Below are 26076 nucleotides of genomic sequence, written 5' to 3' on the forward strand. Positions count from 1 at the left end.
CGTCAAAGATGGCCACCGAAACGTCTTAATGATCATAATTATGTAACTATCAACTCAAATTTGATGATCTTTGGGTCTATTCCTAGGTTTTGGGGGCAAAGAACTCATTAAGATCATTAAAAATGGTGTTGGCCTATTATGTCAAAATGGCCGTCAACACCTCCAAATGACCACAAGTCCATAACTGTTGACTCAAATTTGATGATCTTGATGTCTATCCCCAGGTTTTGGGAGACAAGGAACATATTAAGACAACTTTGGATGTCACTGAGTTGTTCAATCATTACGAAATTGAATCCATGACCTTCAAGTGTCCACTATCACCTAATGCACAAACACCCCTGTCAACAGAATACGCTTCAGAGCGTTCAGATTTGAGTGTCATCCTCCACCTCAGTATCGAAATATTGAAGGTTGTTTGAATTGTTACAGTTTTCAGTTTGACAAGGGCCACATACAGCAGTGTACGGGGGTCCATAGCCTGTGCAGCTGCATCGAAAGTACTTGCATCCCCCCGAACAGTTGTAATGGATAATTTTCAAGAGTTCGCTAGGCGCAGCATTGTTTTGGGTCATGATTAAAATCAACCGACCATTTTCCTGCTTCCATCCGTATTCAGTTGGGTCCATTTCATTTGCCATCCCCATCCATACCATAATTTGACAGTACACACGTTGCCTATGAAATCTTGTTGCAGGTGATGTTGGGGGAAGCCGTTAATTAAGGAATGACAGATGCTTCAGCAGTTGCCACTTTCTTGGTAAAAATGATATGGCACAGTGATGATAGATCAACCATCAGGTCTTTGCCTGCAAAGATCTGATATGTCCCCTTGAAATTTGTTTTGAAGGGTGAATGCACTAGCACAGGACTTCAGGACAGGGTCAGATTTCACTAATTTCCGGTGTGCGGACTTTTTTCCGATGCCTAAAATCCTTGAAGTTGAATCAAAGCCCGAGTAGACATGTACAAAGAGCAACTCGTTGCACGCATCGTCTAATAAGATTTCTTTTGCCCTCCACAACCTAGGGAAAGATACAAATATCATCAAATTTGAGTTGACAGTTACATTGTTATGATCATTTTAAGATGTTTCGTGACCATTTGTGACGCCATCTTGAAAAAACCCCACTATTTTCCAAGGGTCCTACTTTGGTAAACTTTTAGTACGTTATAAAGTACACTAAACCCTACCAGAATCAGTTGAGAAACCTGTTGTAGCAATTTGGGGGGGGGGGGGGCTGAGGGGCTATATTCCATATATTGACCTGACTAGTAATAATACACAACGTTATGTAAGTGAAAAAGTCCAAAATATCGAAGTCCGCATTATAGTCAAATATCGACGTCCTTATTGTCGATGTCGGCAGTCAGATTTAGCAATAAATAATCATATATTCTTTGCCTCGCAGTTCATATAAGATGTTGTTTATTAAGGTTACGCTGTCTTTAAAGATGTCTTGGTCCAATTTCGTGTATTTTGTTAGGGTTGTTTAGCTGTTTAGCTGTCTGAGAGATATAGTCTGTGCGATTCATAATGTCACAGGATGAGCCTTTATAGCTTTTCTTGATTATTATTGTCTGCAACTGATAAAAGGTTTGGTAGCAGTGTCAAGGATAGGAATAATGGTTGACCTAGGGGACAGACAATCAATGAGAGGGAATAATAAATGTGGGTTTATGTTATGTAAATCAACAATACGTACCTATAACACCATATGAATCAACAAGAGACAATACGTACCTATAACATGTAAATCAACTAGAGACAATACGTACCTATACCCATATCTATGGCGTAGATAAGAATGGAATCGCCGGGTGATTGCAAAGGTACAATAACTCTGGATTTTTCTGTTTTTAAATCAAATACTGAAATCCTTAAAAAAAAGGACAAATAACTCTTTATTTGAAATCAGCCCCATTTGAAGTTCAGAATACATAATCGTTTGTAATGCGCTGAAACGTAAATTTTGGATCAGCCCCCAAAATGAACAAGATGTGTTGTCTATACATTGGTTGAAGAGAGAGAGAGAGAGAGAGAGAGAGAGTATTAGAACAGTAAATAGAGCACTATAATATAGCATTCTGTGTGCCAAAGATAAGCTGTAAATACAGAACTACTTACTGATGAGGTTCACGATAGAATAAACGCTGACCCAGAATATAAAAGTTCTCAAGACGTCTAAAATTGTGTCCAATTCGTTCCGTACTTGAGTCATTTAGATGGAAGGTTATCAGGCTATCAGAGCGGTGTAGTACAATGCTATGCAAACCTAAAACATATGTTGTTTATAAAAAAAACATCTTTATTCAGTAATAAGTTAAATTGTGATTTACAAACATATAAGACCTTACAAAGGTCTCGGTTGCCTGTTTGTCTTACCTGTCTTTATTCAGGTGGGGAAGTTCTCGTGGTAGTAATTTAGAAGGTTTGGGTGTAGATATTTAGAAGGTTTGGGTGTAGATATTTTAGGGGGTTTATGTGTGGATATTTTAGGGGTTTGGGTATAGGTTTTTTTATTAGGTTTGGGTAAAGGTATTTTAGGAGGTTTGGGTATAGGTATTTTAGAAAGTTAGGGTATAGGTATTTTAGTAGGTTTTGGTGGAGGTATGTTAGAAGGTTTGGGTATAATTATTTTAGAAGGTTTGGGTATATGTATTTCATGAGATTTGGGTGGAGGTATGTTAGAAGGTTTGGATAAATTTATTTCATGAGTTTTGGGTGGAGGTATGTTAGAAGGTTTGGGTATAGTTATTTTAGGAGGTTTAGGCATATGTATTTTAGAAGACCTAAGTGCAGGTTTTTTTTAGAAGGTTTGGGTATTGGAACTTCATGAGATTTGGGTCGAGGTATATTAGAAGGTTTGGGTGCAGTTTTTTAGGAGATTTGGGTGGAGGTATGTTAGAAGGTTTGGTTACAGGTATTTTAGAATGTTTGGGTATATTTATTTAGGAGGTTTGGGTATTTTAGATGTTTTGGATATTTTAGGAGGTTTGGGTATTTTAGAAGATTTAGAAGGTTTGGGTATTTTAGAAGATTTGGGTATAGGTTTTTTTAGAAGGTTTATGTGTAGGTATTTTAGGTTTTGGTGTCATAGAAGGTTTGGGTATTATAGAAGGTTTGGGTATAGGTTTTAAATGATTTAAAGTAGTTTAGAGGGTTTGGATATAAGTTTTAGAAGACTTGAGTCGATGTATTTTAGAGTACTTGGGTGTAGATATTTTAGAAGGTGTGGGTTTAGGTATTTTGGGAGGGTTGGGTGTTGATATTTTTGAGCTTTAGGTGTAGGTGTTTTGGGGCTTTGGGTATAAGTTTTAGCTGATTTAAGTGGAGGTATTTTGGGAGGTCTGGGTATTTCAGGAGGTATGTGCTTTGTGTAAAGTTGCAAGTTTCGTGTGTAGGTATTGAAGAACAATTAGCGTGGATGTTTTGGGTCTTTCGAGCTTAGGGAGATGGCAGCTTTCGGGCATAGCTTCAAACGTTATATTGAAGTAGTGAAGAAATATGGGTTGGCTTTAAAATATGTTCAGAAATAAAAGGGCAACCAATAAATACATGTTTGACAACATCTTATCCACCGAAAGCCAATAGATAAATCCCACGACTTCCATTTACTTCCTCGTGTAGGATTTGTTGGCCAGAACATTTAGCTTCTGAAATTAAATCCATCGCATCATACCCTAACATTTAGACCACATTAGAGGAAGCGCTTAATAAACTTTAAAACAAACAAAAACATAAATTTCATATTTCTAGATGTAATGTAAGAATAAATAACTCACCATAAAACATGAACATCTGAACTAAAACATGTTCAAATACTTTTATAGAAACACATTGAAGGGCATCAAGGGTACATTTTACCAGAACTTCGTATTCTGTTAAAATATACAGCCTAGAAATAGAACATTATAACCTTATAATTAATCAGTCTAGAAATACAACAGTCTAATTATTCTAGAAATAGAACATTATAACTAATCAGTCTAGAAATGGAACATTACAACTATCTAGAAATAGAACATTATAACTAATCCGTCTAGAAATAGAACATTATAACTATCAGTCTTGGAACAGAACATTATAACTAATCCGTCTAGAAATAGAACATTATAACTATCAGTCCAGACATAGGGTGTAGAAATAATCTAGACTTGGTGTAAATATTCGAGAGCGACAGGAGGAGCGAGGGGGTGGGAAGGTCTTTAACAAACGGAGGATGCGGAGAAAACCCACAAGCGGCTAGTCGAAACCTTGCCACTTGTCTCAATGCCAGACCTTTTGATCTAACGCGAATGTGTTATACCATTTGTCCCATTCCTTTAAAACAATTCATAATATAAACCAGTATTTACCATTTGATGTTATCGATGTCTGTATGAAGTTCCATATAGTTGACGTTTCCCTTAAATATCTTGACTGTTTCGATTGTTGGCATTCTGGTATCTACTTTTACTTTCTTTAGATGTTTCTCGTTAGTATAATACAAGTACTCATGGACAATTACAAATCGGAAATGTAAATAATCTGAAATAAATTTAATGTAATGAATTCGCGTTTAACGACCTATTCTCTGCACATGCATGGAACGTCTTACTTGCGCATGTTAAACTGACTAGTTACACATGTAAAAATGATAATTTATATAAATTAGTTCTTAAATATTGAATTTGTATTTTGTTCTATTTCCATTATTACTTTTAAATGATTGTAGTCAGTTTAGTTTCGTTAACACGTTGACATTTCATTGACAGACACGAAGACCTAGACCTTGGATACTGGATGTGCTGTCACATCGGCTGAATGTGTGAAGAAACACCAAAAATATTATAACATTTATTTTAGCTAGAAAAATATGCACAATTGTGATAGATGAAGACGTCAGGATTCTCAGATTAGTTAAGCTAAACAGATATTTATTGAAACAGCATTACCCAATCGAGGTAATAAAAATTGGGATAAATAAAGCTTTGACAATCAATATCAAAATATTGATATTGGGTATAGGTTCTCTTTTATTTATATCACCTATGTAACCATAGACAATCTTAACTTTGACAATTGTAACTTTAAAACAGTTGTCCATTTCTATACAATGCGATTATTTTGAAAAGCCCCTCAATCGGATGAGTGCAAAATACTTAACAGTGTTCAATTTTTATTAAACCAGTGTTGAAATGAGTTTATGTTGACATACTTTTATTTTTATATCGTTTACGGATGTGTCAATTTCAAATCTATATATTATTTACATATTTTACATACACATAAACTTGATTTATGAATACCAATATTTAGTTTGTGATTAATGAATATGTGTATTTACCATAGTCAAATTTGAATAATGTTGTACGGTCTGTTAAATTTGTACCATCAGTTTTGAAACTTTTCACAGAATTGTTAACGGCCAGGTATAACGTGTTCCGTCTTGAATCTACCAATATATCCCGAGCGAATTTTGTCCCAGTTAAAAGTTTTATTTTGGTTTCAGACTTCAAGTTAAATTTAAATAAACTGTCGCCATCCACAAAATATATCTCGGTCCATCCTGTAAAATAATTAACACATTCTAAAACATTTCTGGTTGATTATAGATGAATGAATGGAATGGAGTTTAACGTCCTACTTTTGATCATCAAGAGGGGATATTTAGACGTGCATAAACCATGTTGTGTACTATGACCGAAATTTTGACGGAAAAGCGGCTCTACGAACAACTCTTCTAACGAATGGCAACTGTCAATGATTCTGCTGAAACAAATGAGCATTAGAGCCGACAGCAAGTAGAGATATTACTGCACCAGTACTGATCATAATAATATCAATGGAATCTAATCGACTGGCACCTTGCCCACCTTTTAACCCGTTAGTTTCATTCATACTCTGTGTGTTATCTCTTGAAACATGTGTCCCCTCCGTTGTTTGGTGGTATATCCTGCTTTTATACCCATGGGATGACAGAGAAGTTGGTGTTGTCCCATTGTTGGCTTCTACGTCAGACCATGTAGATTGATTTGACTCATTGTCGGTTTCTTCGTAAGACCATGTAGATTGTATTGTTCTAGTGTCAGCTTCCGCGTTAGGCAAAGTACTCTGACGTACCATACTATCGTTTCCGCTCTCTGAAATACCATAGGTATATAGTTAATTGAACGACTGTATGAACCATATAAACCTGTTTATTCTAGCTTGCTTATATAAAACAGACCATGTGAAGACCCTATTATATTTTGTTAGTCGATTTTTCTCCTTGATCAAATTAGTAACACCTAAACAATATCTTACCCACTGTAATTGTTCCTTATACATGATGATTGTACATTTACATGATGATTGTACCTTACACATCATGATTGCACCGTACTCATGATGAATGTACCTTACCCATGATGATTGTACGTTACCCATGATGAATGTACCTTACTCATGATGATAGAACCTGACCCATGATGAATGTACCTTACTCATGATGATAGAACCTGACCCATGATGATTGTACCTTATTCGTGATGATGATTGTACAGTACCCATGATGATTGTACCTTACCCATGATGAATGTACCTTATCCATGATGATTGCACCTTACCAATGATGAATGTACCGTACTGTTTGGTATGCAAAACGCACCAGTACCTTTCCAAGCTTAGTTAACGGAATTATTGCCGATTTACAAAATTGTGAGGGTATATTGACGACATTATTACTTATAGTGATACATGGGAACAGCTTTTGAATCAGTTAGATGCTTTATTTAAAAAAATATTTGATGCTAAATTAACTGTAAATCTCATTAAAGGTGAATTTTGTCATGCTACTGTAGACTACTTAGGCCATATTGTAGGTCAAGGACAAGTACAACCTATTAAAGCAAAAGTTGAAGCTATTGATGATTTTACTCAGCCGAATTATAGGAAAGAAATGATGAGATTTTTAGATATGGCTGGTTATTAAGGGAAGTTTTGTCCAAATTTTTCAGTTATTGTTAATACCATGACAGATTTATTAACGAACGCGATGCTAATTCTTAGTACACCAGATTTTACTAAACAGTTTAAACTTTCGGTAGATGCAAGTGATATAGTAACAGGTATATTTTTGTCTCAGAATGTTGTAATGACATTGAACATACTATATGTTATTTTTCAAAGAAATTTAATAGATATCCAAAGAATTACTCTACCATTGATACAGAATGCTTGGCATTAATACTGTCTCTGCAACACTTTGATTTCTATGTGGAAACAACTTTATATCCTGTAATTGTATGTACAGATCACAATCCATTTACTTTTATTCATAAAATTAAAAAAAGAACCAGAGGCTGCTCAGTTCATTGTTGTTACTTAAGTTGTGTCATTATTCGTCTGCTAACATTGTTGCAGAATTTAGAGACTTGTTAATCAAGACGAGCGCGCGCTGGTTCCCACGTGATGCTGGGGTTTCGACAGAGGCATGACATCTAGCGGAATGGTGGAGATTTGATCTGAAGTTTCGTGTTTAAATTCTTTCATTGCATAGTTAGATATAAGTTCTTATATTATTGTATAACTTGTGAATGTTCGGTAATACGTCTAACTCATCGTAGATAACTCGTATCACGTTCGTTTCATGATTATAGTAAGTAAATCGCGATAGAGTAGAAGATTCCGGTATCATCGCAGTTTCCAGAATAGTTCGACCCACATGACATCGGAATGTGTGTTGAAGGAACATTTGTGATATAAACTGATTCTTTAATATATAAATAATAATACTGTCTAATATTTAATGTCCATTACAAGTCCGTTACGTTTGTTTTTGTATGATTCTCTTGTATTACCATGTTTGTGATTGTTGTTTTACACTGTAATAAATCATGTTATTAATTGTACATTGGCGTTTTTTTTATAATTTCTGCTGACTGGACGTATTGCATAAAAAGGTTATTTCTTGCCTTGTTTTAAGTGACGTACCTTACCTTACCCATGATGACTGTACCGTATTCATGATCATTGTACCTTACCCATGATGATTGTACCTTACCAAAGATGATTGTACCTTACCCATGATGACTGTACCTATGTTTCGGGTAACACTAGTGTTGTCTGAAGACCTTACCTTGTAATTTTATCCACAGTCGTATAACCGACAAAAATAAATTAGGATTTAAGGTAATATGTTTTTGTTGCAACGGGAATAATAACGACGGGTTTATGCAGTTTGCTATGTAGGTTACGTCTAATCTTACACAAAATCACGTCAATAAACAAGGGACAGTACGTACCTATAAGATTATATCAATCAACAAGGGATAGTACGTACCTATAACATCATGTGAATCAACAAGAGACAATACGTACCTATAACATCATGTGAATCAACAAGACACAATATATACGTACCTATAACATCATGTGAGTCAACAAGAGACAATACGTACCTATACCCATGTCTATGGCGTACATAACAGTCGAAAGGAAAACAGATTGCAAACGTACAATAACTCTGGATTTTTCTGTCTTTAAATCAAATACTGAAATTCTTAAATAAAAAAGAAAAACATGGCTTTATCACTATAAAATAAAAATGGTATTACGTAAAATAGAACACTATATATGGTATTAAGTAAAACAAAACACCATATATGGTATTAAGTAAAATAGAACACTATATATGGTACCGACTAAAGTAGATCACTATAAAATAGAAAACTATATATAGTATTGAGTAAAGTAGAACAATATATATGGTATGGAGCAAATTAGAACACTATATATAGTATTATGTAAAATGAAATGAAATGAAATGGGGTTAAACGTCCTACTCTTCTGCTCCTAACCTGGGCTAATGAAGATGGGCATACGCCATACAGTGTGCTATGACGGAATTTTGCTCGGGCAGCGGCGCTACGGCCTACTCTTATATCGAATTCCAACTGCCAAGGGATCTACTACGTGCACGCCAATTACATGTATATGCATAATTATAAACAAATCAAGTATATAAATATAAAAATCTTAAAATAAAAAAAAATTTGTCTTCCTTAAAAATGTTAGCACTTTATAATACACCTCCGGTTTAGCAAATAATTCACGTACTGGATTGTAACGGTAATATTTTTATTTTGAACTCAATCAAGATGTGTTTAACTGTCACAGGAACATGGCGGCGAACTCATTCTGTTTGAGGTTCTCGCTTCAAGATGAAAATATGCGTTAAAAAGTATGATTTATGCGAGAGCGATACAAACAACTTTCTGTCCATTGACTGTTCTATATGAACATGGACAGTCTCTTAAAGATACATTATGGAAGATTTTTATAGAGAGTTGGTCATTCTTGCTATAACAGTTCAAAAGTAGACGATGAAAGAAGAATATATTGAACATTTCAGTCAAATTACTTTATTCTGAACACAGTTATCATCGTTGTAATATTTGACTAGAAATGGTAGTCAAATATATCCTCAAATTGGCCGATCGTTTGGTTGACAGGCGTTAACTCCACCTACATAATCTCGATTATCAAGTAACGTTTTCAATGGCTTGAAGACTTTTATTATATAGATAAGAAATGAAATGAAATGGGGTTTAACGTCCCACTGTTCTGCTCCTAAACTGGGCTAATGAAGACGGGCATACGCCATACAGTGTGCTGTGAGGGAAATTTTGCCCGGGCAGGGGTACGGCCTACTCTTATGTCGAATTCCAACTGCCAAGGGATCTTTTACGTGCGCGCCAATATGTACACGGGACCTCGGTTTTTCGTCCCATCCGAACGACTAGACACCTGTCCTTGTCAGGCCCTCCGTCCTGCATCACTGACAAGGGGAAACCACGCAGGAAAATCAGGATGAACTTTCTCGGCTAATACAGGGATCGAACACAAGACCTCCAGGCTAGCGAGCCAGCGTCTTACCCACTAAGCCACGTGATCCCCCAATATATAGATAAGAAGCGAAAGTTTGAAAGGAATGGAACAAATCAATGAGGCATAATTATAGCCGACTTCTTGTTAGCCTGCGTGCACTCTTGTACTCTAACGTGACTACGTGACTCCCGAAGCAGACAAAAAGGAAACACTACAGAGATACAATGGGGCTGCAATTCAACTGGGGTGATGTTAGCTGCGATGTTTATCAATTTCCATAATTTTTCTGTAAACGCAAGTGACAAAAGAGCGCATAATACCAAACTCTGAACCACAACTGAACATAATATCAAGGCCGTATATATCGAACTTTCAATCAAATTGACTGACATGCGGCATCGCTCAACAGCGGCCTCGCTTCGTACACTCTATCATTTAGCCTCGATCTAACTGATGACGTCAACGTAACGGTTAATAATCTCCGCATGGGGCGCCATTTTTGATTTAATCAATCAGTGAAATCCTATTTAAATCCAATTTGTAGCCGAGCCATCCGTGGGTCTACAGAGTTGATATTGGGCTTGTTGTTTAAATAAAGATCTAATTTATAATTTCTATAACATCTGAAGCCTAAATTAAGACTTGCAATAATCAGATTTAGCTCTTGCATAATGTATGTTTAAGAGAGGCGTAATGTGATGAATGAAATTATTAATAATAAATCTAATATCTTTATAAGGTATAAAAAATTCTGATATGGGAAAATCTAAAATAGACTTGGCAGTGGAGTTTGCTTGATCATTTCCTTTAATATGCATGTGATTATGGAGCCAGCAAAAGTTAATTTCCTTTCCTATCAAAGTTCTGATGTAAGATTCGAACAGTAAATAGAGCAGTATTATATGGCATTGTGTGTGCCAAAGATAAGCTGTAAATACAGAACTACTTACTGATGAGGTTCACGATAGAATAAATGTTGACCGAGAATATAAAAGCTCTCAAGATCGTTAAAATTGTGTGCAATTCGTTCCATACTTGAGTCATTTAGATGGAAGATTCCCAGTTCATTTGTATAACCACCAATGAGGTATAATACAATGCTATTCAAACCTAAAATATATATGTACATATGTTTATAAATTACATTTTTATTCAGTACACATCTCTGATTTACAAACATATAAGACCGTTCACAGGTCTCGACTGCTTCTCTGTCTTAACTGTCTTACGGTGTCTTTATTCAGGTGTGGAAGCTCCGATGGTAGTAATTTAGCGGGGGTTTTTTGTGGTATTTTAGAAGGTTTGCGTATAGGTATTATAGAAGGTTTGGGTATAGTTATTTTAGGGGGTTTAGGTGTAGGTATTTTAGACGGTTTGGGTATAGGTATTTTAGGAGGTTCGGGTGAAGGTATTTTAGGGGGTATGGGTGTAGGTATTTTAGAAGTTTTGGGTATTTTAGATGGACTGGGTGTAGGGATTTGAGAAGGTTTAGGTATTTTAGAAGGTTTAGGTATAGGTATTTTAGAAGGTTTGGGTATTAGTTGTTTTGATGTGTGTATTCTAGCACAGGAATCCGACCTTCTATCCGTATATACGTGCATACACCATGTCGTACCAGACAATATATATAATAAAAAAGAACAGGAATGCAATGCCTGTTGAAAACTCGATCTTACCTGCTCTCGCTTCGGCTCGTTTTTTTTCAACAATTCGTAATGTCAGGCAACCAAACTTCTGTCAATTCAATCAGATATGTTTTTTCTTCAATCTAGTCGTTTTGATTTGCATAAATACTCCCACAAAACGATATCATCGCCACTTGTTTCCAATATTTACATCGTTTTCGTCCATTTTCATTTTGTCACGACCGCCATGCGCTGACGTCACACAAATAGACGCATTCGACAGACCTCGTTTTTTTTTGTTGCTGGGGTTGAGGGATTCTAGTATTTCTACCGATATTCGCCGAATATGTATAGACGTTTCACTGACGCATGAGACGACCCTACTCCTTATTATGTGTTAACCATTCGGTCGTTTAGTAGCTTTCCATGTAAGCAATTTTAAAATGGGAGCTAAAGAATAAAATTTGCCTAATTTTTTTAGAACCGTAGCTTTTCATGTAAGCAATTTTAAAATGGGAGCTATAGGATAAAATTTGCCTAATTTTTGTGATTTAAATATTTTTTTTTTTTTTAAATCAACTTAATAGGGCTTTGGCAGAGTAACACAAGCTGTGACAGGTCTTTTACTTGTCCAGAGGGTTCGAAAATATTTTTAAATCGAAGTTTCATTTGAAAAGGTTTACGTTAGACGTTTCAAACCATTAAGTTGAATTTTTCAAAAAAATATTTATAAATACAATATTATGTGATATCAATATAATTTTTAGTTCATCTGATTTAACATTTCGTATTTTAGAAACAATTAAAACTAATGTAAAAATTTCAATTCTGCATAGGCTAAGTAGGCCTACTATTTAAGAAAAAAACAAAACAATTATAATAAATAAATCGTCCATTCAATTTAGAAGGGCCTCAACAGAACCATTTGTAGTTTGTTGGATTTACCAAACAGCATTTTAAAAGAGTAAAAAACTTTATATATAGGCCTATATCAAAAAAATCCTGCACATATTCGAGTATTGACGCTTCATAAATTAAAATTTAAAAAAAAAATCCAAAAATAAATTCATCTGATTTTCCACATGATGTGTTAGAAAATATAATAAATTTAATAGTCGGTTTAGGCTTGTCAAAATGCCGAAGAGCAGTTATGAATTCCAGGAATATTAATTTTAAGGTATTTACCAAAGAACGGTATCAAATATTTTTTCCATAATTGTTTCTAAAATACGAAATGTTAAATCAGATGAACTAAAAATTATATTGATATCACATAATATTGTATTTATAAATATTTTTTCAATTACAAGCTCTGTCACAGCTTGTGTTATTCTGCCAAAGCCCTATATCGGTAGAATCTCTCAATCCCAGCAACAAAAAAAAAAGAGGTCTGTCGAATGCGTCTATTTGTGTGACGTCAGCGCATGGCGGTCGTGACAAAAAGAAAATAGGCGAAAACGATGTAAATATTGGAAACAAGTGGCGATGATATCGTTTTGTGGGAGTATTTATGCAAATCAAAACGACTAGATTGAAGAAAAAACATATCTGAGTGAATTGACAGAAGTTTGGTTGCATGACATTACGAATTGTTGAAAAAAAACGAGCCGAAGCGAGAGCAGGTAAGATCGAGTTTTCAACAGGCATTGCATTCCTGTTCTTTTTTATTATATATTGTCTGGTACGGCATGGTGTATGCATATATATATACGGATAGAAGGTCAGATTCCTGTGATTCTAGAATGTTTGGGTGGTGGTATTTTTCGGAGACTTTGGTGTTGTTATTTTTTAGCTGTGGGTGTAGGTGTTTTGGAGCTATGGTTTCGAGTTTTAGAATGTTTAGGTGGAGTTATGTTAGGAGGTGTATGTGGTTTTGATCCTTTGGGTATAGATTTTAGAATGTTTGGGCGGATGTTTGGTTATTTTAGAGCCGTTGGTGTGGGTATTTTGGGGATTTCGAGCTAAAGTGAATGGTAGCTTTCGAGCTTAGCTTCCAACTTTATATTGGCGCAGTGATGAAACATGTATTGGTTTTGAAATATGTTCAGAAATAGAAGGGAAGCCAATAAATGCATGTATGACAACATCTAATCTATCGGAAGCCAATAGGCAAATCCCAACAATTCCATTTACTTCCTTGTGTAGTTTTGTTGGCTAGAACATTTAGATTCTGCAATTAAATCAAATCCAACCCCACCTTAACCTTTAGAGCAGGGCCCATGTTCGGTGTCTGGGATTCTTCTAAACTGGCGAACGCCAAACAAAAAAAGGTATAAGGCGACTTGATGATAGGGATTCCTTTATTTCCCGCGTATTTTTTATACTGCTTTAAAAATTTGAACTACCGGAAACTGTGTGCTCTGTGCAGATAATACGAGAAGATTTAAAGACATTCACGTAATTCATTAAAATTTAATATTAGCTTATCTGTGTTAATGTCTTTCATTTTTGTTTTATAAACATTATTTTGTATTTAATTTCGGATTGGGAAACAGGCAAAGCCTATCATTCCTCTCCCTCAAATTTACAAGTACAGGAAAAAAAGCAAACATTAAGTATACTATTTACAGTATAACACATAAATATAACAGCATTCAATTGCACTTGCATTCAATGTGGGCTAATAATAATAATACTAATAATAAAAATAATAAATTTATAAAACATGAAATATGGAGTAGTTGGTAGCTTTGGTAAGTTCGGGAGATCCGGAGAGATGTACTTCTATGTTTCTATGCTGGGAGGAAAGTGTATCAATTGTTATCCGGCGTTCATCCAAATACAAGGGGCATACTAACAAGTAATGATAACTGTCTCAAATTAATATCCACAACCACCAGGATGATTTTGATAAATATGTCTCATCAATTTGTGACGGTTAAATCGCCATATTAAGGCGGAATTTTGAATGAATTATTTGAAGTTTCATGTGGCCATGTTCAAAATAGTTTGGAGGTAAAGTATCAGATTTAGAGAGATATATTTTGAAAGATAAATTCTTGACAGCATCGAATACAGAATTCCGACTGCAGAATATTGTTATTATTATTATTTTTTTGTAAACAATATTTTATTTCAAATTTATGAAAAGGGATCAGGGAACAGACATAGCCTATATCACCCCTCACCTCGTACAAAGAATATAAAACATCTCATAAACAGATCTGCTATGTACATACTATTAAATAATGGTGAAAAACATATAAATTAGATACGTTATATACACAATATTTATATATAACAAGTGAAAAAAAGAGAAAGTGCTATTTTAAAACTTGAATTAAAATTGTTCTGAGTAAATCAGATATTGAATCGTCTGGTGACATCGAAGTATTCATGAACTAATTTAAAGATGTTATTTGATGTAGCCTGATTTTCTATTCCAAAAAGAAGTGGTTTAATGGTTTGCTGTTGAGATGGTAAAAGATTTATAGTGTTTTTCCGTGCATTTGAATACAGTGGGCACCAGCGGAGAAAATGTTCAGAATCTTCAAATTGTTATTTCGCAGATTATAGGAAATAGATCTGGGAAATGAAATAAAATCCGAATCCCATTTGCCGTTAGACTGGAAGAAAAGGCTAAGATGTTTATCTACGTTTACTTCTTTAAATTGTATCGACCCCATAAAAAGATGAGGTAAAATGTGTTGTGTTTTAACGGAAATCGCGAGAGATTCCGTTTTGAGGGGGTTAAAAGATACCAACCATTTCTTTGTCCATTCATTTATTCTCTTAATGTCTGAATTTACAACACGTGCGCATTCGGTCGGATCCTCGATTAATATAGAGAAAGGCGTATCGTCGGCAAATATATTTTCAATAATATCGTTTATGTATATTAAAAAGAATTAATGTCTGAGAACGGAGCCCTGTGTAACACCGGTAGTTACATTCCTGGGGTCAGTGGAGACACAACTCAGTACCACCATGTGGTGTCGAATACATATATAGCTTCTGACTGAGTCACAGAACACCGTTCTCGTATGGCTTACTTTATCAATTGCTGAAAGAAAGAAGTGATTCATGTGTCAATGAGTTGATAGATAGTTGACTCTCCACGCATAAAAAAAACTTTGTTAGTCTTGCGTTATCCCGAAACAAGTTAAAGATGTGCTTATAAACACACTTTTGACAAAATACATAGCAACGATAAGTACAACATTCAGATTGTTTCCCCCCTTTTTTTTGAAGAGTTGAAACATTTCAAACTGTCCATATTGATGGGAATTTAAAGCTTTTGAGGGATAAATTGAAAATATAGGAGAGTGGATTAGAAATCGGTTCTGAAATTGTTTTTAAAAGATTGCAGCTAACTTTATCAGGTTGTGAAGATAAAACACTGTTAGTAATCGAGCATTGTGGATATTTTAGTGAATGAAGTGTATGATATATATCATCTAGTGTTGCCTGAAGAACAAAATAATATAAGGCAATTTACTTTATTTTGTGCGGTAAAATGTGTGGTTCTATTGTCGCTAAACGGGAGAAGAAAATGTGTGTATGAACCCTTATCTTTCACAAAGAAGTTGATCAATTTACACCAGGATTTAATACAGCAGGGTAAAAACAAAATACGCGGGAAATAAAGGAATCCCGATCATCAAGTCGCATTAACCCTATATGTTTAGATTTCGTGGTTCGCCGTTTTGGGAGAATCACAGACGCCGGCCCATGTTGACTTCACTGTCACAACTATAGAACTCCGCTATCTCAAATTGTTCGCTGTCATGATCTTGAATTCCATTTGTATGCAGATGACACTCAACTATATTTGTCTTTTAAACCTACTGTAAATAATAGTTTTAATTTCTGTAAGGCCGAACTCGAATGTTGTGTTGAAGAAATTCGGTGTTGGATGAGTAATAATTTTCTTAAAATGAATGAAGATAAAACTGAATATATTCTGTTAGGTTCAAATAATCTTATTAGCAAAGTCAATTACAACGTATTTTTATCTATAGGTTCCCATGTAATATCACCATCCCCTTCTGCTAGAAATATTGGAGTTATATTTGTTAAATAACCATGTAAATAATACTTGTAAATTATGTTATTTTAATCTCCGCCAAATAGCCCGCATCCGGTAGAATCTCCCCACTTTATCTGTTAAAACTCTTGTCCATTCTCTCATCACCTCTCGTCTAGATCAATGTAACTCTTTACTTCTATAGATTGTTTTAGTTTTCCTATATGTATATTTATTTTTATTACATATTTTATTGAATTGTATAACATTTACGCCAATGTATAAATAATTTTACTGTTAAAAGTAATGTAACATTAAGAAATTTTTCATTCTCCTCATCGAAAGTTAAATATTAATTATTCTAAACTTATTGTTAGCCCCTGTATGGGAGCCAACTATGGGATTTGTCACAAAAGTCATTAGAGAGTTTTTATGCAGCCTGGAGAAAACAGGTTAGGAAAGTATTCAACATTTCCCCAAGAACCCACAAAAGTTTATTAAATATTATATGTCAGGATTTGTCAATTGAAACTCAGCTTCATAAACGTTTTATTAAGTTTTGTCATAGTATTATACATAGTAGTAATTTATGTCTTCATATATGTGGACGTACTGCGTTGTTGGGGGAGTCAGTCTACTGTGTGCAATAATATCAATCAACTAAAATACAATTTAGAACGTAAGTCATTGTTAAATATTGTAGATAAAATAGAATGTCACGATAAAAATTCCTGGAAGGAAAATGATAAGAGAATAGGAAATGTAATACGAGAATACATAGATTTAAGAGATTGTTCACCATCTGAATATATAAACTTAAATGAAATAATTAATCAACTATTATTTATTTATTATTATTGTACAGCGCATCTGAACACGTTTTGTGGAAGATAGCGCTCTATCAATGTTAATAATAATAATAATAATAATAATAGATAAGCGTTAATAAACCATGAATTTCATATTTCAAGACGTGGTGTAAGAATAAATAACTCACCATAAAACCTGAACATCACAATAAAATTATCTAATGCTTTTATAAAAACGCATCGAATGGCATCGAGGGTACATTTTACCAGATAGTTAAAGTCAATTGAAACATACAACCTAGAAAGAGAATATTATAACTAATCAGTCTAGAAATAGAAATATAACATTATAACTAATCAGTCTAGAAATAGACATAGAACATTATAACTAATCAGTCCATACATAGAACATTATAAATAATCAGTTTATAAATAGAACATTATAACTAATCAGTCTAGAAATAGAACGTTATAACTAATCGGTCTAGAAATAGAAATAGAATATTATAACTATTCAATCTAGAAATAGAACATTATAACTAATCAGTCTAGAAATAGAACATTATAACTTATCGGTCTAGAAATAGAAATACAACATTGTAACTAATCAGTCTAGAAATAGATTACAGAAGTAATCTAGACTTGATATCAATAGTCTAGAAATAAAGTGGGGGGGGGGAGGGGGGTCGTAAACTCGACACAAACTATGACATTTAGGGATTAACATTTGCATGCGCGTAGGGGTCGCTATCAATGTGAAAAGCACATCCGGAGAAAACCCACAAGCGGTTAGTAGAAACCTAGCCACTTAATTGACTCAATACATAATGTAAGAATACATAATATAAACCAGTATTTACCATTTGATGTCATCCATGTCCGTATGAAGTTCCATATAATTGACGTCTCCCTTAAATATCTTGACTGTTTCAATTGTTGATGTTCTGGTATCTACTTTTACTTTCTTTATTTGTTTACCATAAGTATAATACAAGTAGTCATGGACAATTACAAATCGAAAAGGGGAACTTATATGATCTGCAAAAAAAAAATGGATTTAATGAATTCGGGTCTACCCTCCCCACTTCTCTTCATCGACTCGGATACTGACGACGAGTATATGCCACACAGCAGCGCTGCAGATTTACTCTTATATAAAATTCCAACTGTCAAGAGTTCTTTTATATACAGTAGATTTAATCCACCAGAATACGTACCTATAACATCGCGTCAATCAAGAAGATACAATACGCACCTATAACATCATGTGAATCACGTAACTCTAACGTCTCCCCACTGAAGTGATGACCCCACCATACGTTCCACATGGCGTGTGGGAAGAGGTACCTAGATCTGGAGGATATTGCGTAGCGCTGATTGCGACCTTGGGCAGTGTGAACTAGAGAATTGTCATGGTGCAGTCAGACACCGAGGTCCTATTTAATCCTTGGTTTCTACATAAAAGAACCCCTGGCAGTTCAGATTCGATTTCTTCCCGGGGAACATTTCTCTTATAACAAACTCTATGTCGTATGTCCAGCGAGTTCTACCACGTGGGAACTAACACGGCGGTATAATGCATTTTACACACGATACCATAAGCTAAATAAGACTTTCACAAAAGTCAAATGTATCCAATCAGACAAATATATCGGGCGGTTTACTTTTGGGTTTTTTTAATTTGGGGTAGAGGTTCAACAACAGTCGTGCCTAAATTGAAATGATCAAATGTATGATTCTGAAATGATAAAATATAGGACTCTGAAATTTATTCATATAATATGCTCATTGAAGTCAAGGCGATAATAGGTGATCATATGTAGTTGATTACAATCTGAATTATTTAGTTCAAACCAAACAGTTTAAATCGTAATCTGGCAATTTAGGTTAGTTAAAGTAGCCAAATCTTTAACTCAATATCATCCAAAGTCTTACAAGCTGAATATACGAATTATTTGTCAATTCAAATCAACATTGATGTTGTGGTCTTACCAGGAAAGGGTAGGCTTCTAATATCCAATATTTAAGACAAAATAAACATTTTACCATGGGTACACGATTTGTACCATAGTGCGTTTCAGCGTCATTTGTAACAAGTGACCAGAAAGAACGAGGCTAGACATATTCCACAACGCTGACGCCATATCTTATCTGGAGAGTATACGCAATAGATTGGAATAACCTGACGCTAGAAATTGCTATTCGGTTGAGACTCATGCCGTATTTTGCTGGACATAACTGATTTGAATTTAGAGTCAAAACGGGATGTAAGTAAGTTTATATACAATCAGATTACATTATTATGTGCGTTGCGATCCATTTGGGTCAATTTCTAGGTCCCAAATATTAGCGATTTAGCTCCTTTAAACTTATTGTTAATTATATTATATTAGGTCGAGAACAGATGCATTTAGTTACCGAGTGGTTGTCTTCTTTTCAACAATCATTATAAATTTCAAACGACTGTAACCATATTTACTGGGATAAGATTCAGCTGGATGATTAAACATCTAATAAACATTCAACTCCAGTGTTTTTGTGGCATAAACTTCATTTTCATTTCTGGGGAGCCTCGACCTATCGACCGCTCATATTTTTAGTGTATTTTAATTTCTTACGTATATCTCTGTTGTACATTAGCCAACTATAAGATGGCGACCACAGAAATACATGACGTAATAGTACGTCATAAGCAGTCTATATTGCACGACCTGTTATCATCACGGGATTTCCTTTAATAAAATTTTTTTTTTGAACCACATCTTTTGCCTAGACCATGGATCCTGGATGTGTGTGAAGACATACCAAACATTCATTTAAGCTAGAAATGTATGCACAATTGTGATAGATGGAGACGTTAGAATTCCCAGATTAGGTAGGCTAAAAAGATATTTATCCAATTAAGGTAATAGAAGTTGGGATAAATTAACTTTGACAATTAATATCAAAATATTGATGAATATTGGGTGTATGTCCTCTTGTTATATTACAACTTTAAAACAATTGTTCATTTGTATACAGTGACATTATTTTGAAAATCTCCCCATACGATGAGCGAAAAGTACTTTAACGATGTTAAAATGTTATTAAATCAGTTTAAATGTTGAAATCAGTTTGTGTCCGCATACCTTTTATCTTTATATCGTTTGCCGTACAATAAAGCAGTACAGCTTTACGGATCTGCAAATTGCAAATCTATATATTATTTACAAATTACATGTACATGATTTATGAATACCTTTATTTAGTTTGTGATTAATGAATATGTGTATTTACCATAGTCAAATTTGAATAATGTTGTACTGTCTGTTAAACTTGTACCATCAGTTTTGAAACTTTTCACAGAATTGTTAACAGCCAGGTATAACGTGTTCCGTCTTGAATCTACCAATATATCCCAAGCGAATTTTGTTCCAGTTAACAGTTTTATTTTGGTTTCAGACTTCAAGTTAAATTTAAATAAACTGTCGTCATCCACAAAATATATCTCGGTCCACCCTGTAAAATAATTAACACATGCTAAAACATTTCTGGTTGATTATAGATGAATGAATGAAACGGGGTTTAATGTCCTAATGTTCAGCATCAAGAGAGGAAAATAAAGCCGTACATACACAATAACGATATATTTTAATGCAACAGTTGGTCTACGAACAACTCTTACAACAAATTACAGCAGACAGGGTTTCTTTTACGCACACGTCTTTGACATTGACTTTTAGAGTCAACACCGGGATGGAAACTCGAAATTCTATTTTTGAATTGAGAGATACCCTCTCACCGTCCCATATAATAACTTTTCAACTTCAACGGAATTATAAGTGAAATGAAATTTGATCGTTTGTCTGTTATCGCCCGTTGCTTCAATCAGTTATATAGTAGGATAACTCGTGTTTGTCATGTTTGTCGTCACTTCCCGTTTCTTCACGTGCTTGTTACACAACTCCCGTAGCAATGATCTCTGTGTTAAAGTTATATTTGAGATGTATTTAACCAGTTCTATCACATATTTTATAATGACTGACACCAATATTGTCCTTTAAGAAATTTGTATTAACATATATTTCAATCGTAACACATCACTGATTTGCACGAATATAAATAGTCAGACCTATTATTCTCCTAAACGCAGTCACATGTAAAAATAAGATATATAATTGAGCAACTTTATTATTGAACAATAGTATATAAAATAAAAAAGACGGTGAGTGAAATTGTATACGTATGTATAACATCAACGATTAATACATGGTAATTCATTATTCATACATTTGAATCAGGGCGTGGCTTTAAATATTTTAATAACCATATGCCTTTTATGAAGGTGTGTTTAACCGGTGTCCTCTTACCAAGATAAATCTAAAGATATCAGATAAATTTATACATAAAATGTGACCCGTAATGGCATAATCAGTCGCAATGAGGAAATTTTGAAAACTAGGTTTTCACATTCAACAATTCAGTACCTTCAAAATAATGTATGGTTGGTTTTAATTAACTGAGTTGTGTCCGTTTGAAGCTGACCAAGTCAGGCTAGTAAGGTTTTAGAAAAAGCAAGTTAAAGATGTTGGTATATTCCAAAACAAAATCACGTAGAAACCAGGGAATGTATTTGCTATTTGTTAGTTTAATAAAAAAAAAACATTTTCTATGCCAGCGTTACAATCCATGTTTTGTATATTATAACTTTTATGAGAATAACTTCTGTTAATCTCATCAAATAATTAGCACCTTTGGTGGTCAAGAGATTAAAATTGTTTATTGGGTAATCAAGTTTAATTTCGTGAGAATTCTAGAAGCCGCCACAGCTATACATGTGTTCTGTTATCTTCGTCACACGACTGAACTAAACTAAGGTTTATATGTTATATTCAGGTACCGTAAGGTTATTAGAATCTAAATCACTGATAGGATGATAGAAATTTCAAATTTCATTTGTAAGGTTATTAGAATCTGAATCACTGATAGAATGATAGAAATTTCAAATTTCATTTGTGAGAGATGCTTACGTTCATTTTAGGGCTTTTTGGTACTGTGAAACAACCGGCGGAGAATTATCTCACTCGAGATTCGTCGCTTTTCGACTTTTTCGTTGTTTTAATGTTTCCGAACTATGCTGATAATAAAATTTGAAACCGTATTATTCAATTATGCATGCTTGTACATTTTGTATGCCGTATAAACAACAGTAAACGAAATTCAACTACCAATATAAATTGATGATATTTGTTCTAAGACGAAACGAAATGTCAAAGTGTAATACTACAGGGTTATTTTAGTTCTAAGAAAGGTGTTCTGTTTGATATAGAAATTCTTTACCTACATGATGTGTGACGAAAACTAGGGTAATGAAGTAGCTTGCATTATTCTACTACTATCTTAGACTTACTTACCGACATTTATGTCCGTATTCATTTCTGGACGGGGGTTACTATCTTCTAGGCAACTGGTGCACAGATTAGTCAATTAAATAGAATAATGTTGACCCTAAACGGTGCCCATATGAAACACTTACCCACAAATAGCTGACGCATTTACTTTCTATATAAGAAAGAGCAAGTTTTATTTCACTTCAGATATAATGATGAGACCGTAGGTAAGACATAATTCGTGATGCTTAAGCCGTTCGGTTGGAGGTATTAAGGATGTTAAACTCAGACCGTGGATATTTTCATAACTCCTAAAGTACTATCATAGATATTGTAGTTTCCTGTATTTAACCTTTGTAGTTTCCTGTATTTATTATATAAACTTAGTAACAACACAAACGGTGTTCCGGGGTCATTTAATTGATGATTGAAATAATTCATCCCAGAACGGAAAGTCAAAGAAAATCCTAGACGAAAGTGTCACATATAATTCCTTATAATTCGGACCTAATGGTTAGTGAGCACCGCGACCCCCCCCCCCCCCTCTGTTTCCTAATCAATGAATTTGTGCCATGGTCACTCAATAAAACAAAAACAAGAAGAAGATGTGATATTACCATCAACTGCTTCCCAAGACAAGAATAAGAATGTCGTCATTAGCACAAACGGAGCAGAACAGCAGGACGTTATACCCCATTTCATTGCAAGTGGAAAACCACACCTGAAAATTTCTCAGCTAACATAAATAAAACTACAATGAGAAGGAGATGTAATATTACCATCAACTGCTTCCCAAGACAGGAATGTCGTGTAGTATATAAACAATAGTAACATCATCTTACAGCTCGATATTTTGAAGCAGCTTCACCTATTCATAGGAATTGTTTAACGTCAAATCAGAAGCCTTTCCTATATTGCCCGACACGTCATGCTATGATATTCTATTATTCGGTTTCAGTCAGTTTTAATATCAACTGAAAAAAATCCCTTCTGCGTGATTCCAGAAAGTTAGGTCAGAATAAAGAGAAAGGTTCTAAACCAATAAAATGTTGAATTGGGAAGATCGGGTTGGCTTAATTAATGTACTAGCTCCAAATTATAAGACGCGATAGCTGACCAACATGTCTATATTGTACCAGATAAAATAAGAGCGAAATAAAAAGGGCAGTGCATTATCAATCTTATACATGTACATAAGTGGAGCAACTGATTTCATGAGTGTGTTCATATAATAGCAGCATGTCATACGACGTTTAACGTTCAATTCCTGATACTATAGAGAGAAAGAGAGAGAAATGGGGTTTATCGTCCACTAAACACAAACTAGCTCATTTTGGGAACTGGAGAACCAGGCAAAAACACCCGAGGTAGGACAGGCGACCCTACTCCTTGTCGCATACAACCGGATAAACGAATCTACGCCGGTTGAGTCAGTGACAGACCTTATGATACAGCCCCCCCCCCCCGTCCCGCCTGATACTATACCCTCGGAAAAACAAACATTATTTGCCAGGACACATGAAGGAAGAGTTTACCCAGTTTAATCATGATTCTCAACACATTTCCAAGATGGCGTATTTGACCTAGAAAGCAGCCATCTTTATGTAATACAATTCAACATCGTGATTGATGATGAGAAATGTGACTGAGTCTACAGATGACATTCATGAAACAAATGATCAATACAGGGTAAAGACAGGCCAGTGTCAGGTATTTGAAGTGGGGGGGGGTAGTTAGAGGTCAGAACATATGTAATTAAATCGCAGCCAGGAGATATTCAGGTTCAGCTTTAATTACATAGATGTTAAATAATCAATATGGATACAGTAGGTCCCAACAATTAAAACATATTGCTTTCATATTGCTTGTTAATATCTCATATGTGGTTTTAATTAAGCTGAAACAAGATTCTAAAAAGCATAAAATCTGTGGGTATCAAGTTGGTTATATAAAATAATAATCGATAGTTTTAGTTAGACGAAAAAAATAAAATCGATATAAAGACAGGCTTATATGCTGGTAAGGTAGGTAGGACACGCGCCCTGGGTACCACTTGAAGGGGACTGGAGGGTACTTGCCGTAAGAACCCCCCCCCCCCCTCCGAAGAAATTAACATTCATCACGTCATAGACCGTAGTGTCATATTTAGTTAGAAGAAATTAACTTGTATTTTTGAGATGATGTTTAGACAGGAGCATATTTTCAGTGCTTGTGTGCTTTAGATCCTAGGGAATAGTTTCCTTTAAGGGACAAGGAGTGGACTTCCAATTCGAACCCTCGAACCCCGTGAGTTTTCTCTTTTTCCGCTAGATTCCTCCCCTGCTCAAGATCATTTTGTGCAAGCAAATTATTGATATAAAATATGCTTACAAATCATGGGAATGTGCCCCCTAGAAGCAAGTTAACGTAAAAAGATAGTCATGGTAGGAAATGTCGCATAATTCGCTAGAGTTCGTCCACTTAGAATCGCAATGCTTTACACCAAGTGTGCAGGGAAAATAAATAGGATTCATCTTCTCATAACCCCAATGCTTCTGTCTAAATTTGACAGAAAATTCGTTGAAACACCAATGCCGATTTGTTAATCAAATGGCTGACGTCATAGGGTCAAAAGCCCTTCGTATGACCTCTGACACGACCTATCGCTACAACCGGTCAGATCTTCATGTAGTGTAGGCCATCGATGATAAGGTTGATAATGTTGATGGACATACTGATTACGAATGTAGATAAATGTTCACTGAATATGATGACAAATGAATATGATTGACTGCTAATCCATAATGATGCGAAACCAACATTCTTCTCTTTAAAAAACATCTGAGAGGGTTCTAACTGGCTTCAACTAGACACAGATTAGCAATCCTAATATCATAATATGTTTTGACTAGGCTTCAATGCTAATCCATAATGATGCAAAAACAACAACCTTCTCTTAAAAAAACAGGACTGCGCATCTCCAAAATTGAGTCAATCAGATTAACACTTTACTATAAATAATCACATTGGACAACTACCCAACACTTCTAACCATGGAGCCTAACAACACCTTCACAAATGCCTTGTATAAGATGTATGCAGAAAACAAGCGTGTCCTTATGCCGAAGGAGATTTACATGCAATCCATCAACGCCATGCTTGAAGCTTCCAGTTCCACTAAGACACCACATCAATACTACCTACTGAAGAAGTATGAAGTACTGCAGTGCGGCGACATTGACAAGCTGATTAAGCGACGACAGTCATCAGAAGAACCACCATTGTATTTTGTCACGATTGAAGACACCTACGACACCATTAGGCGCGCCCACATTGCTACTGGTCATGGTGGAAGAGACAAGATGATCCATGAGCTGAATAAGAAGTACGCCAACATCACTGTAGATGCCATTTCCCTCTTCAAATCCATGTGTATGGAGTGTCAGCGGAAAAGAAAATGACCAACCAACAAAGG

The 26076-nt window shown here is 34.9% G+C and overlaps 1 long non-coding RNA gene across 1 annotated transcript; it reads right to left on the bottom strand.

Annotated features, from left to right (window-relative positions):
* Positions 1-1784: 1784 nt before the first annotated feature.
* On the bottom strand, positions 1785-3890 carry LOC126823984 (uncharacterized). Its single transcript, XR_007681422.1, has 3 exons — positions 3787-3890; positions 2129-2276; positions 1785-1880 (listed from the first exon to the last, which is right to left on the bottom strand). It is a non-coding gene; the product is annotated as an uncharacterized LOC126823984 (long non-coding RNA).
* Between the last annotated feature and the right edge of the window lie 22186 nt (positions 3891-26076).

Source organism: Patella vulgata, chromosome 6 (genome assembly GCF_932274485.2).
Source record: "Patella vulgata chromosome 6, xgPatVulg1.2, whole genome shotgun sequence".
Taxonomy (NCBI): domain Eukaryota; kingdom Metazoa; phylum Mollusca; class Gastropoda; family Patellidae; genus Patella; species Patella vulgata.